A 15,132-nucleotide genomic window follows, 5' to 3' on the forward strand; every position below is an offset into this window, starting at 1 on the left:
CCTTCTATATTTTGCCTCTTATTTTAGCAAATCATTCTCTCTCTCTGTTATAATATGTACTATTTATTTTCTGTCTCTTTACTATTTATTTATGGGTTTTATATTTTAAAGTTAATATTTCTTTGAAACTATTTATCGTATTACATTTACATATATGATAAGTGAGATATAGTAGGTACCATATAGCATATATTTAATGTCTCTAGCATAGTCTTGATTTTGACATATTCATGATTATTGCAAGGCATGAATACCATATTTAATAATTAATACATACAATATATATATATAGTACATATTCATATATCTTCTATATGTATATATAGCATGATGTCTATACTCTTTTAGGACAATAGACAATTTAATATAGAAATCGATTATATTCTAATAATATTTTTATTTAATTTTCTTTTTTATTTGTCAAAATTCAATAAAACATCTTAACTCAAATTATTTCATTACTATTCATATATTTTTCGTCTCATCTCATTTCCTAAATAACAACAAACTTTCTATACGATTCTATTATTCACCTATCTTACTTGAATTTGTCTTGGTTAATTATTTTTGCCCCGCATCTTGGTTGTAACTTCGGCTTTGCTTGTTTTTTTGTCAATCTGTTACTTTTGCAATGGCTCTTTTTTATGTGATTGATATCTAGTGTCTGCTTAAAGAAAATGTTTTTACCTTTTTCGTGGTAGTGCCTCATTGATGGGCCCGATATCTCATTCTTTCTCCTCTGATCTTCAGCATCCTTCAGAGCAAAAAATATTCTCTAGATCTTATGTTCGTTGCGTTAACTCCTCCATCATATTTGCTGCTACTTTAAGATATGTCGTGACTTCCTTTATCCTCTTTACATCACATCTTCATGCCTGTTTCTCCCTCGTGTCATTAATAAATTCTTCGTCCTATCATTTAAAATATATTATCAAAATCTTTTTTATTCTATTTTATATATTAACTTTTACAATATACCATATATACCATCATTTAAATATTATACTTTTTAATATATTTTATTCATTTCAAATAAAGTAAAAAGTAGAAAGTAGTGAAAAAAATAAATAAAGAATAAAGAGTAAAAAGTAGAAAGAGAAATGAATTGAATATTTATACAAGTGTAAACAGTATTCTATAAATGTGGAGAAGATATTGTAGCATACTGTATATTAGAAATAAAATACATAATCTATTATGTCATTCGTCTCACGATGTTACGTCTTTTGACGAGTACTTTCTTTGCATCTCTTCTTCTAGTTTCTAAATTCATGATTTGAATTTTCTTTAACCTAATCTCTGTTTTGTTAATCTTGATTATGTGAATGAGGGCTATTTGTATTTGTTTTCAGTTTGAGTATTCGCATGTTTCAGTAATATCTAAGGATAATTAAGAAATTAAATCCCAGTGTTTTTACAGTTGTTTGATTACTTGCTGATGTAAGATGATTAGGATGCTATATCTTGGTAGCCTTAAGCTTTATTTGGTTAGATAGATGAAATGAGATAAAAATTGAATAAAATATTAATTAGATAGTAGATTAATGCATTTATTCTTTTACTCCCTAATTTTACCTTTAACAATACCTCTTACAAAGGTTTTGATTATTCCCCCACTTTTTTAATGGGAAAAAAATCAATACCAAGATATAAAGTGTTTGCAAATCAACATGACAGTTTTTTATTCTTGCAAATTTATAGTGAGTTGGGATGGGATGAGTTGAGATGAAAGTTGAATAAAAATTATTGGAATATTATTTTTTAATATTATTATTATTTTAGAATTTGTAAGAGTAAAAAACTATCATTTTGATTTGTAAACACTTTATATATAGGTATTATTATAAGGCCCGGTTTGGATACTGAGTACAAATGAGATGTTGTACCGTACTCTAGTTTTTCCTATCCAAACATACTATATTTCATATCTAAATTTTAAAAATATCAACTTAAATAAACAATAATGAACAGTACTGAGTAGTAAAATTTGAAGTTAACAGTGCCTGAATAGTAAAATCTGATAGTGAACAGTTTGTGAAGTGTGAACAGTATGAACAGTGCACAATTCGGCTGAAAATTTAAATAGAAGAACCCACACATTTTTCAAATTTCAAAAATTAAAAACTGTCTTGTCTCAACTCAACTCACTATCCAAACACATATATTTTTATAAATTATATATGGCAACTATATGTCACATCCCCCAATGAAACAATGACACTGTGGCATTAGTATCCCATTTTTAGAATTGTTACAAACTTCTACTTTTGAGCCAAAAATGTAAAGATTCCCTAAAACTAAAACGAGACATACTTTATTAAAAATTAAAATGGAGTCAAAGTTAGTAATTATTAACAATTGTTGAAGTCCCGTACTAATAAAATCAGTTATTTATGATTAAAAATATAAATTTAAAATCACCACATGGTTTAGTCCTTTGCCTCTTCTTCCTGAACCAAGTTTTGTCTTGCATTTAGGAGTGCTATTCTCTGCATTGGACGGATTGCCACCCATTTCTCCTTACACTGAGAATTTTATAAAAAAATTTTAAACATAAGTCCACACATTTATACACCACTTACACATGATTTTCCTTTTTAATCCTCATAGTTAAATACACATTTTATTCTCCCCTTATGTTGGTGCAGTTTGAGAGCACCATGCTTAACGTTACACAAAAAAATAAAAAAATTCAGGGCGACAATTCTTTACTTGTTCGAAATATAATATGGTTTAGAAAATGGAGGATAAAATCTTGAAGAGAGAACTAGAAGTTCAAAAAAATGAGGATGAACTCATAAGGATGAGGAATGATATACAAAATAAGAGTACGATGAGATTTAAAGACAACGGGTGGAAAATAGAGTGCACGGCTATGCTTGTGTACTCAATGGGGATTGGTCATTACAATCTACTTCCTCGTTTTCGTCCACTTTGGATCAAGTGGTGGCCTTATTCAAAAGGACCTTCCTCCATGATGCTTGCAAAGCAGACAATGAAAACTGCTGCTATTGTACATTTTCGGAATTTTGAGCAATTACTTAACTTTGAGATTGTAATAAAATGCTATTGTTGTACATTTCCAGAGTTTTGAGTAATTACTCAACTTTTGACATTGTAATGAAATGCTACTATTGTGAATTTCAAGTAAATTACAAAATTCTGATGTATGTCTTGCTGTGCAAAATATATACAGGTGTACTCAAATTAGCAAACCATGTGCACTTGATAATTTACGACGTCCTTCCATTCAAAACCATGGGCACACCTCTATAAATTCAATTAGTGTAATATAGAGAAGATATTGAGTATTACAGTTGACAATGTATTGTCCAACTATACTGCGATTTAATTTTATTTATTTTTTAATGAAAAGTTAAAAAGATGAGGGGAAGTTTGTGTTGGGCTTTGAGTTTTTACAATCGGTCACTAAGGGGCAGAATTTAATGAGATATATGAAATAAGTTAAAAATTACGTTTGAGAAAATATTATTTTTTCAAACGGGATTTTTGATAATGCGGAATATAATTTAAATTTTAAAAAAATTATTAATGAACAAAAATACTTATATAATTTTTAAATAATTACAACTTTTAAACTTTCAGGATATTGTCATAATATTTAAAAATTCAAATAATCGTAATTTCTACATCAAAAAATATTTTTTTAATTTGTTTAAAACCAAAAGTAACATGTTTAAAAATGTTTTAAACATATGATTATCAAATAGTAGATAACTTTTTAATAGTAAAACTTATTATTTAAGTTATATTAGTCATAAAGCTATAAGCTATATTTTCTATTGCAATCAAAATTGGAACAAGTAAGCCTTTAATTTGCGCTCAAAATTGGATAAGAAGTAAGCATATCAACCTTTAGGATTCAATTGGATTTGTGGAGAGCTAGCAAAAGAAACTAATGGAACTTGGCACCCATGGTTGCAACAACATCTTTTCAGGAGTTAGTGGTGTTGATTTTGCAGTCGTTACATTTTTCCTGCTGTGTGTGTAGCTTGATTAGCTCCACTTTAATTTAGAAACTTCCAGTCTTAATCCTATTGTCATCATTTGAAGGTATGGCAGGTCAGATTTATGATGTAACGGGTACAAGTTCAAGTTCAAGTTCAACACAAGCCTATTATATGGTATATTTATTACCATAAATAAATAAGAATACTTCATTTGGGCATAAAGGATCATATCGTTCAGATGAACATCAGTAAATAAAGAAACTAGCCTAACACGACATATGAAATCTTTTAACATTTCAAACTTTGAAAACATAAAACAAGATATGATTATCAGTATTCATATACATACATACATACATACATACATACATATATATGTAGGGAAAAACAAGAAAAAGAAAGAAAGACCAACATGGTTTATATCTATATCTTTTGAAAGAAAAGGCATACACACACATCAAATTTTCTAAATCATAAAAACTTAAAAAATACATATCTTAAGATTTCCCAAATCATCAAATTTGGAAAATTTGGGTTGTCTTTCCACTCTATCTTCGTCATTGAAAAGAAGAACAAATTGCATGTACAAGTCCACATCAAATCAAAGGCCTTTTGGACTTTCTTGTGTATTTCCAACGTTAGGTACATTGAGTTACACCTTGATTGGACATCGAGGCATATATTTTTATATTTAATTTTATCATTGTCAACAAAATTCTTAAGCTTCCAAGAGTATTAGTAGCTGAGTATTAGTAGCTGGCTGGTTAAAGTTAAATTTTGACCTAAGTCTGGCCATTTCCTCCAAAATGTAGTAAATAGTGAGCTGGATATTACATTGTTTTTTGTTCCGAGTGTTTTCTCCCTCGTTTGCTGTCCCGTTGTTCCCATTCTCTCATCTCTGTTCCATGTATTCCGTTTCATTTCATCTTTGTTTTGTGTGTTCCATTTCATTTCTTGGGCCACAATAAATTAAAGGAGATTTCCACAATTTCCAGGTGCTCTCTTTCTCTCTTGAAGAAAATAAAATAAAGAAAATGTAGCATTTTTGTAAAGTTCAGTTTCAGAAAACTTGTCGGTCGCGGATTATATATGAAATCATACAAGTTCATAAATGACAAATGGGGGTAATTCCTTCTTGCTGTTAAAGGGTTGGAAATTCATTCTTTCTCCATTTTTTTGCATTTTCTTGTTTCGGTAGTACAGATTGTAGGTGCGAGTTTGGTATTTTGCAAACTAGAGAGAGTATTTTGTGCACACGTACGAATGATTTGTTTAGAACTTGGAACTCACAGTCATGATTTTTGATGTTTTAGAGAAATTGTCAATTAAATAAGTTTTAGAGTTCCTGGGAAGGAGATAGGTCCTTCTAGGAACTTCTTGATATTTGCTTTATGTCATGTGACATTTTGATTGACAGATTAATATCAATTGATTATCTTCAAGATAATTTTCTTTTTATTCTCATTTGTTGTCCATTATGTGCTTATATTCTATTATTTTTTATGTACGTGCTTATATTGTATTAATAGGTGTTTTTATGATTTCAGCTGTACGTCATCGTGTGGGAGTGTCGCTTTGGAATTAATAATTATAGTGTGAGGTACATAACTTCTACTAGCCGTTCGACCATTCAGAGTATTCATTTTTTTATTTGTCATTTCCATTCTCATTATTAATAAATGGTTGGCTGTCTTGATTAGATTGAATATGATGTTGATGATCTGTTTGGAGGTTGACAACTAGTATCATCTTCATGTCTGTTCGAGACCTTGTGCCAATTTTATGCATTCCACTTGCCATCTCAAGATAGCCTCTATTGACCCCAAAAATTCGATTGTCCTATGGTCTAAAACTTCATCATTAGTAGTTCACCAAAACCTTAACCTCGATCCACTTGCCTACCAACTGTTTGTGTATATGATTAAAGAGGTTGAATTAGAGATTCCTCTGAAATTTTCTGCTTGTTTACTTCAAATCTCTAATAGGAATGGGTTTAAGAACTCATCAAGATACTTATTTCACAAAATTTTTAAATAATAATGACTTTTTTTTTAATTTTTAATTTTTTAATTTTTTAATTTAATTTTTTTTTTTTTGTAGAATTTACAAATGAGATAAATGAACTCCAAGTGTCTCCATTCTAAGTTAAGGTTATTGAGGTTGAACCTACTGGATGAAATTCGAGGTGTGTAGAGGAAGACTTGATACTTGTGGAGGGATAGGTTGAAGTTTCCTTAGATGTAATGCAAGAAACGGATCAAAAGCAAATGATATTATAAAAAAGAATTCATGATTATTTTGGAGAAAATAGAAAATTTGATTTGACATGTAATTACACATCTCTAATGAATTGATGGTTAGCAATTTAACAAACAGTAAATAAGTTTTGTGGTCCCTTGACACAAATTTAAAGAATGCATTAGTGGTGTTAATGAACAAGACAATTTATGTTATTATATATTTAATCAATTTCTTTGTACTATCTTCTCCAATGCTAAATAAGGTTATAATTATATTTGGAATTTGGAATTTTTTAGATTGGCAAGGTGGAGTTCATGTATTTACAATTAGAAAAGAAAACTTTCCCCTTCTATCATTGTTGGCATGTGTTAAGATTCCATCCAAAGTGGGTGGAACATATGGGAATAGTAAAGCCAAAGAAAAAGTCACAGCCAAGTTCAAATACTTCAACTCCAAATTTAAATTTAGGTGAAGATGAGGATTTGCATGCACATCTACAAAATTGGATCGACTAATAGGCCGTAAAGCTTAGAAAGATAAACAAAAGAAAAGAAAGAATGTATTTGGATTCTCTCATGATACTAAATTGGATGAAGGAAGATAGAAATAACAATATCGTGCTTATGCAAAAAGCAAGTGATCATGACAAACAAATGCTTTATCTTAGGCAAGAGGAAGAGCATATTCAGAAAGAGAAGGTTCTAGTTGATCAAGAGAAAGTATGGAATGAAGAAAAGAAAGAAGAAGAAATAATTATGACGATTAATACAAGTGCCCTGTCTCTAATACTACAAGAATATTATCTTTAACGACAAATAAAAGTTCTTGCAAGTCGTGCTAAGAGAAACTAGTATATTTTGAAATGTAGTTTGGATTAATTGTTATATATTTAGGTACTAGTTGTTTGTTGGCCTGTTTTTCTTGTGGAGTAAATTTTATTTGATGTTTAAACCATACATTTTATTCGATTTTTTAGGAGTCATTTATGTATGATAGATGGGGTTCTTAATGATAGAACAAATATATATATATATATATATATATATATAAATATAAACAAAAATTATTACATTCTTTTTCATGAGAGAAATGGTTACACATTCTTCTTAAAATGCTCCAAGGAAATTGTTGATGGCTTGTTTCATACACCTAAGGGTTGGGTTCTCAAAGGTTGGGGTCTTTAGTTTCTTGGGCCTGTGATGACAAAGAAAGGGTTGGAAAGGGTGGCCTTGGGATGGCTTGAGAAACATTCGATGCGTAAGTTAGTAATAATCCTTTAATGTTTTGTAAGGTAAGAAATATAGTAAATAAAAAATGCCCAGTTGGAAGAATTTGATCCCTTTACTTGGGCTAGGCATCCTTATATACCCAACCCTAAGGGCCAGAAGGCCACACCCTGCAACCTGGGGGGATGGGATGTCCTTTCGAAGTTCTCTCTACCTTATTGCCTTTAATGCGCGTGGCCCTATGGGTTAAATCATTTAATATGACATGATTGTCTATTGAATTCATTTAATGCGGCGTGATCTCCTGGTGTTGCTTTGGAGTCTCGTCCATTCTCTCTGGCATATTTCCTTTCCTTTCCACTGGTTTAGCTTTCCGTGCATCCTATGTAACGTCCCATCTTGATTTAGAAAGGTTTGCCCACCTTACGTGGGTTGCAGGTCCCATCCGGGTTGCTAAGGAACTCAGCAGGCCTGGGCTAGGTTTCTCAGGCCCTTTGGGGTCCGGGGGACCCTCCTGATGTCTGGTATGGGCTATTCCTCATGGACCTAAGGCCCTGGAGAAAAATCCCCACAGTAGCTACCATGCCAATTCTCATTGGACTAGGCTGATGAGAATTTCTTTGCTTCTGTCAAATAATGCCACTTGCCTCTTCTACTCCGTCAATTGAGTGAAATCGCGTGCGGGCAACTTCCTGTGCTATGAGAGTGATTCCAAATGCTGGGTGGTACACCGCTGAGTATAACGGCCTTTTCACCCGCTTACCTTGATGAGGGTCGAGTACTTAGGCAGAACTAGGCTAACCTTAACATTTGATGATGTTTGTGCATAGGGCCAACCTTGGCTAGAAACTACTTAGCAACTTAAGCCATGATTGCTCGCATTCCTTAATGGGCGTGGTGCTGAACACCAGCTATACAGTCCTACTTAGACTCCACTAATGATATCTTCACTAATGAAATCTGTACGAGTGGACCTTCTATCAACCTACCTTCCCCATGATGTCGACGGGTGGGAGAGGTATAGTCGTAAATTGCCTGAGCAGACTATCTCCATGTGGGGGTCAACAGGTGGGACTAGCCCCGGTCTAGCCTGACCTCCCTGGGGAGAAGAGCGGGACCAGCCATGAGGCTGTTGAAACAGATTACACTGTCTTGTAGCAGTGAAGAGTAGTCTTGCTTTGAAGCAATCAACTGATTACCTCCCATGGGGGGCCTAAAGGGGAGGGTGTAGTTTAAGGCATCTCTACCCCTTCCTTGGCAGAGTGCGAGTCTAGTCCTTCGACTACCTGACGCTACTCAGAGGATGACATCTCCTATGATAGATAGCACTTCAGCCAGGCAGCTTAGACAGACAAACACCTTCACTGCACATATGCTAGATAGCTCATGTTTGCCAACTTTAGTGATTATTTACACTAATTGGTTTGACTTTTACAACATTGACAATCGGCCCCTCTCGCTAAGCATGAGGGTCAATGAGGTGAGCCTAATCATACATACCACCGAACCGTCATCAGAGTATTTGGGTGAGTTCGGTCTTACATACCACTCGGTCCTCTCTCGCCGAGTGTGAGGGTCAACGAGGCGAGCTAGGCTTACTCGTTGCTCGACCTTTGTTAGAGTATTTGGGTGAGCCCGATCTTACATACTATTCAGCCCCCTCTTGCTGAACGCGAGGGTCAACGAGGTAAGCTCGATCATACATACCACTCGACATTTGTCAGAGTATTTTGGCGAGTTCGGTCTTACATACCTCTCGGTCCCCTTTCACCGAGCACGAGGGTCAACCAGGTGAGCTAGGCTTATGCACCACTTGACCTCCATCAGAGTATTTGGATGAGCTTGGTCTTACATAGTAATTGGCCCCCTCTTGCCGAGCGTGAGGGTCAACAAGGGGAGCCTTGTCATACATACCTCTTGACATTCGTCAAAGTATTTGGACGATCTTGGTTTTACATACTACTCAACCCATTTTAGCCGAGCATGAGGGTCAATGGGGTGAGCCCAGTCATACATACCACTAGAACTCTGTCAGAATATTTGGGCAAGTTCGATCTTACATACCACTTGGCCCCCTCTTGCCAACGAGGCGAGCTAGGCTTACGTGCCACTCGACCTCTGTCAGAGTATTTGGGCAAGTTCGATCTTACATACCATTCAAGCCCCTCTCACCAAGTGCAAGGGTCAATGAGGCGAGTTAGGATTATGCATCACTCGACCTTTGTTAGAGTATTTGGGCGAGCCCGGTCATACATACCGCTCAACCCCCATCTCTCGTTGAGTGTAAGGGTCAATGAGGTGAGATGGTTTAAGCTAATATGAGGAAGAAGAACAAATATGATGCTAGGGTTTTGATTTCTCCTGTAAAGGGCTTGGGCCCTATGCTTGGGCCCTAGGCTGGGCCCAGCTCGAGAGAAAGGAAAGAAAACCATATGCTTTTCTTCTAACAGGCCAGAGAGCTTAAGCCAATGGGCTCTGGCCCAGCCTGAGCGTCCCTATTCAGGCCCGGCTCAACCTTTGTAAGTTTTGAAATGGGCTGAATGGGCCACTATTGTGGCCCAACCCAATAATAGAACAAAGAAAAAAAAATGAATTTTCATTTTATTTTCTATGCATGTTATTATTATTATATACATGTATTAAATCTTATATACATGTTATTATTGTTATGTATATGTATGAAAATTTTATTAAATTTATATGCATGTTATTATTGTAAAATACATGTTATTATTATTAAATACATGTATGAATTGTTTATTTTGGCTCTTATTATCATGCCATATATATTTGTTTATCTAATATGGGGCAAATGATTTACATCAAAATTAAAGAAAAGATTGTTTGTCCAAAAGTACAAGATTTTTTTAAATTTTGGTGAAAAATAATTAAATTCCATAGTAAAGTAGATACGATAGAGTGAATAATTTTTTGTGTCAAGATCTACTCTTAAATGAGGGTTTTGATGACACTACTAGTTCATCAATTAAATTAAGGTTGGAGTGAACAATTTTGTGTGTCAAGATATACTCCCAAAGGAAAGTCTTGATGACACTACTAGTTCATCCATCAAATCAAGGTTTGAGTGAACACTTTATGTGTCAAGATCTACTCCCAAATGAGGGTTTTGATGACACTACTAGGTCATCCATCAAAGAAAGGTTGTAGGAAACAATTTGTATGTTAGAGTTTACTCCTGAAGGAGAATTTTGATAATACAGCTAGTTCATTCATAGAATTTACTTTTGGAGAGAACACTTTGTATGTCAGAGTTTACTTCCAAAAGAGAATTCTAATGATACAGCTAATTCATCCACATAATTTAAAATTAGAGGGAACATTTTGTGTGTTGGGGTTTATTCCCAAAGGAGAGACCTCAATGACATTATTAGTTCATTCATAATAGTTTAAATTCTGAACTTAAAACTGGAAGGAACATTTTGTGCGTTGGGACACACTCTTAAATGAGGGATCTTGATGACACTATTAGTTCATCCATAATGATTTAAATTATGTTATTGTTTATGAGTGTTAAACTCAAAGCATTAATGTGATTAAAATGCTTTTCTTGCAATAAGGATATGAATATTATTACAAGTTTTATGTATAGAATGAACTCTACCATAGACAAACATGAGCATGTCAAATTTACACTAAGAGTTTTAGACCGTTTATCCATTTTAAGTTTAACATCAATTATTATTGAGAATAGTGATAATAGTAAAAAAAGTACAATGTTTAAGAAGATTGAATTAATTACTACTTATTAAACTGTATAAATTTCTTAGTTTTGTAGATAATGGTTTACTTTAGAGTCTTATGTTTTTATTAAAGTAATGAGATATGAATAAGTTAGTAGCATAGTTGTTAGCTAGATACAAATTTATTTTGCTAATTTGTACAAAAAATCATTTGTGTTTTTTGGGAAAGGAATGAAATGATTGTGATGAAAATATAAGACTTGTGTCAATTGAAGTTTGAAAGAAACAATTACACATGAAGATTTAGGTACTTTAAGCATAAGACATGATTCGAAGGGAAGGTTAAACCTTTTTCTGTATAAGTTTCAAATAAGATCTTATATATGTTTATATATACCTTTTAGATTAAACTTGAGTGTAAATATTCATATTTATTTTGCCTGTATAAGTTTCAAATCAAATTTTATAAATGTTAATACTTATTTTAGCTATTGAACTCGAGCACAAATGTTCAAATTTCAATTTATTTCAAAATGCCATTTATGTTCGTTCCATTCTTCCTTCCAATAAAGTTTTATTTATCATGCCTTTTTAATAATGTTTTTGTTAATTTTTTTTTTTTTTTACTTATGAAGTATGTACTGCAATCAAAGCAAAAATAATTTATGAAAAACTTTTACAATTTATGGCATAGAATTTGAAACATAATTTGTGGCATAAAAGTTTGGAGAATATATTCAAGAAAAGTTGTAAAGGTTAGTAAATAAAAGATTTTCCGTATTTAGATTTTCTAATTTCAGAATGTGTGTTAATTTGTATTAAAGGAAAGCAACTCAAACATATCCATAAAAGATGCTACAAGAAATAGAAAGTTTCTTAAGATAATACATATAGATGCATGTCCTTAATTTTATAGATGATTTTTATGGTATGAATATATCTATCTGCTACATGAGAAGTCTCAAGTCATTAGAAATTCTTGAGGTACTTCTCATGGGGAGGAATTGCAATTAGATTGAAATGTGAAAACAATTGAATTGGATTAAAATAATGTCATGAAAAATATTAAGAGTTGGGCTATAATGATTTAGAACTTATATCGTGTTTTTAGTAATGTAGCCTTAATGATTTATTTTGAATTATGAATTGATTTAAGGCATATACATGTATGGGTAATCAAATTAAAGTAATAATTTATAATCCAAATGAAAGAAAGTTGAATCCTATAATAGTTAGTGGATACATTATCATTACTGATTACTAAGAGAGATTCAAATGATTTAGAATATATTGTATTTAAATTTGAGAAAATTGAAATGTCAAATTTGACTTTGTAGTGACCACAACAAACGGCAATGCACAAACTTGGGAAGAGAGGGAGATGGAGGTTTGGGGATGCAGGGGGTAAAAATTGGGTTGAATCGTTGATAATTTTTTTAAAATAGTAGTTGACGTGGCAATAACATTTGTCAGTCCAACGTTAGTGTATAGGAACCTTTTGTTTGTTTTATATGTAGACGGAAGATTTCCTATTTTTAAATGGGCTAGGGCTATAGAAGGTATTTAATGGACTTTAAAGAAACTCATTTGCCTATGGCCCAATAAGAGTTCTCTCTTCCAACCCTAAGAAATTGGGTTGAATCGGATTGGTTGGCTATGATGAATTATTTACATTTAATTTCAATTTGTGTTTTGTGTTTTGTGTTTAGTGTTTTGTGATCCTTTCTTATTAAAAGTGGGGTTGGTACATTGATGATCATCTTTTGCCATTCATTTTAAGGGAAAATTACTTCTTAGGTTCTTGAGGTTTGTACTTTTTCTACACTAGTATACAGGGTTTAAAAAGTTTAGAATATAAGGTTATGATTATATTTTAAAATATGGTCTCTCCATCAGTCTCCTAGCCCTAAAAACTGGCGTGACAGTTATGTGTGGAGTCATGTCATGATCAACATAAGGGGATGCGTGTTAATAATATACAATCAATATTTAAAAATCTTTTATACACACTCAAATGGGCTTTTAATGCATGCTTGATATGCTCAAAAATCTTTTTCACTGATTATCTTTTGCATAAAACCAATTAGAAGTTAAAACCTTATATTCCTATCATATGAGCAAAAGGCCCAAACACTTCCAAACATGGTAGGAAGGGGTAGTGTAGACACTGGTGTCTCCTACCAGCTTGTAAAGTTGAACATGAAAAAAAAAAAAAAGAATCCTCTCTCATGAGTAATGAGTGGTGACACAATGCAATGGAACATAGATAAAAATGCAAATAAACTTCTGGTTTGGTGTAGAAGTTTTTAAGCTCTTTTATCTGATACCATCAACACCGGTTTCTGGTTTACTCTTTTGTGGTTTGGCATGTATTAGGTCCTAAGGTGAAACTAAATATGGACTCACTTTAATTAGATTTTGGTACTAGTCACCAAATAATTAATTGGATTCTTTAGTGGGACTGAAACATAAGCTATGACTCAAACCTGAATTAATGGAGTGCTGGCAAGTCTTACTCTTTAGGCTCATTTTGTCTAGTTTCTAATAAGTAGGGTGCTATTGTTAGCACTATTCACCTGGTCTGGAATCTGCGTCTTCAAAACCGGGCTTATCAGGCCCAAATGCGGTTTTGACATCAGGGTACCAATTTTAAACCTGGTACCTAGGTTTAATGCCAAAGGTCAAAGGTGATGCCCTAGTGGGTTTACTAGAAACAAGAGCCAAAAGGTGATGCCCTAGCTACACCCCCATGCAAATCTCTCTCTCTCTCTCTCTCTCTCTCTCTCTCTCTCTCTCTCTCTCTCTCTCTCTCTCTCTCTCAAAGCATTTATAAACATGGTTTTCTATATCTGCTCCTTTTTTTTTAAACATGTTTTGTTTTTCACTACTGATCTGCTCAGATCTTGGGTTTCTTCAACCAAATATAAGATTCAACCTCTTGCTGTCTTGCTCACTCTTGAGGGAAATAGAAGAGCTTACATGATTATATCTTCTTTTATAACTGTCATCTATATTGCTCTTTTCTTTCTTTCCCCTTTTGGGTTTCTTTGATGGACTTTTGCATTAGCAATCTCAATCTCTTCATGTGCTTGATGATATAACATCACCAGCTTTATATGGACTTCATATGTGCGGGTTAATTTTATTTATTTAGATATCCATTTATAGTGCCATTTTCTTATTTAAAGTTGCTGCTCTGAAGTTCATTCTGTTATTGTAGCTCTTGGAGATTGTATTAGACAAATTTGATACAATAGTAAGTTCATGCACTAATTTAGACATAGAGTTCTCCCATATGATACAAATTACCAAATCATACAAGTTTTTGAAAAGCATTGAAGATACAGTTCCAAGAAATGGTCTTGGTATGAAAGCGAAACTCTCATGGACCAATTTACATTCGCTTCTTTATTTAGGAAGAACTACATATCATCGAATTGGTTACATATGGTTAGGTGATCTGCTTATTGAAGAAAGTAATGAAATGTTTCTCTAATATTGTCATTGATATGTAAATGTCATTTTTGCAGAGATAGTTTCTGAGAAGTCTAATTATCTACGCTTAAGATGAACCATTTGAGTCTGTGCTAGCATAATTTGATCCAACAGTGGTTAGTATTTTGATGTCCCAGATGAATTTGGACAGTGCAATTTTTATGACTTCAACCTTAATGGAACATGGTTTTGCAACAAAATAGGACTATTAGATATATAATTTTCATATATTGTAATTGTGTTTTGTAATGTAATGTATAAATACCAAATAATGTAATTAGTTAAAAAGGTAATTAGTTGTTTTATTTTATTTTTGAAAGGAAACACTTCTTATAACATTAACTACAAATATTAATTGTTTTATTTATAAAGAGATGCTTTTCAACATTTTTTCTTGAAAAAATTGAAATAGAATATAGACTTTTAGATATATATAAAAAAAAAATTAGGCTTTTCAACATTACCTTTTTCATAAAAAAAAATTTAATAAGTAAGCTT

Source organism: Carya illinoinensis, chromosome 3 (assembly GCF_018687715.1).
Source record: "Carya illinoinensis cultivar Pawnee chromosome 3, C.illinoinensisPawnee_v1, whole genome shotgun sequence".
In the NCBI taxonomy this organism is placed as follows: Eukaryota; Viridiplantae; Streptophyta; class Magnoliopsida; order Fagales; family Juglandaceae; genus Carya; species Carya illinoinensis.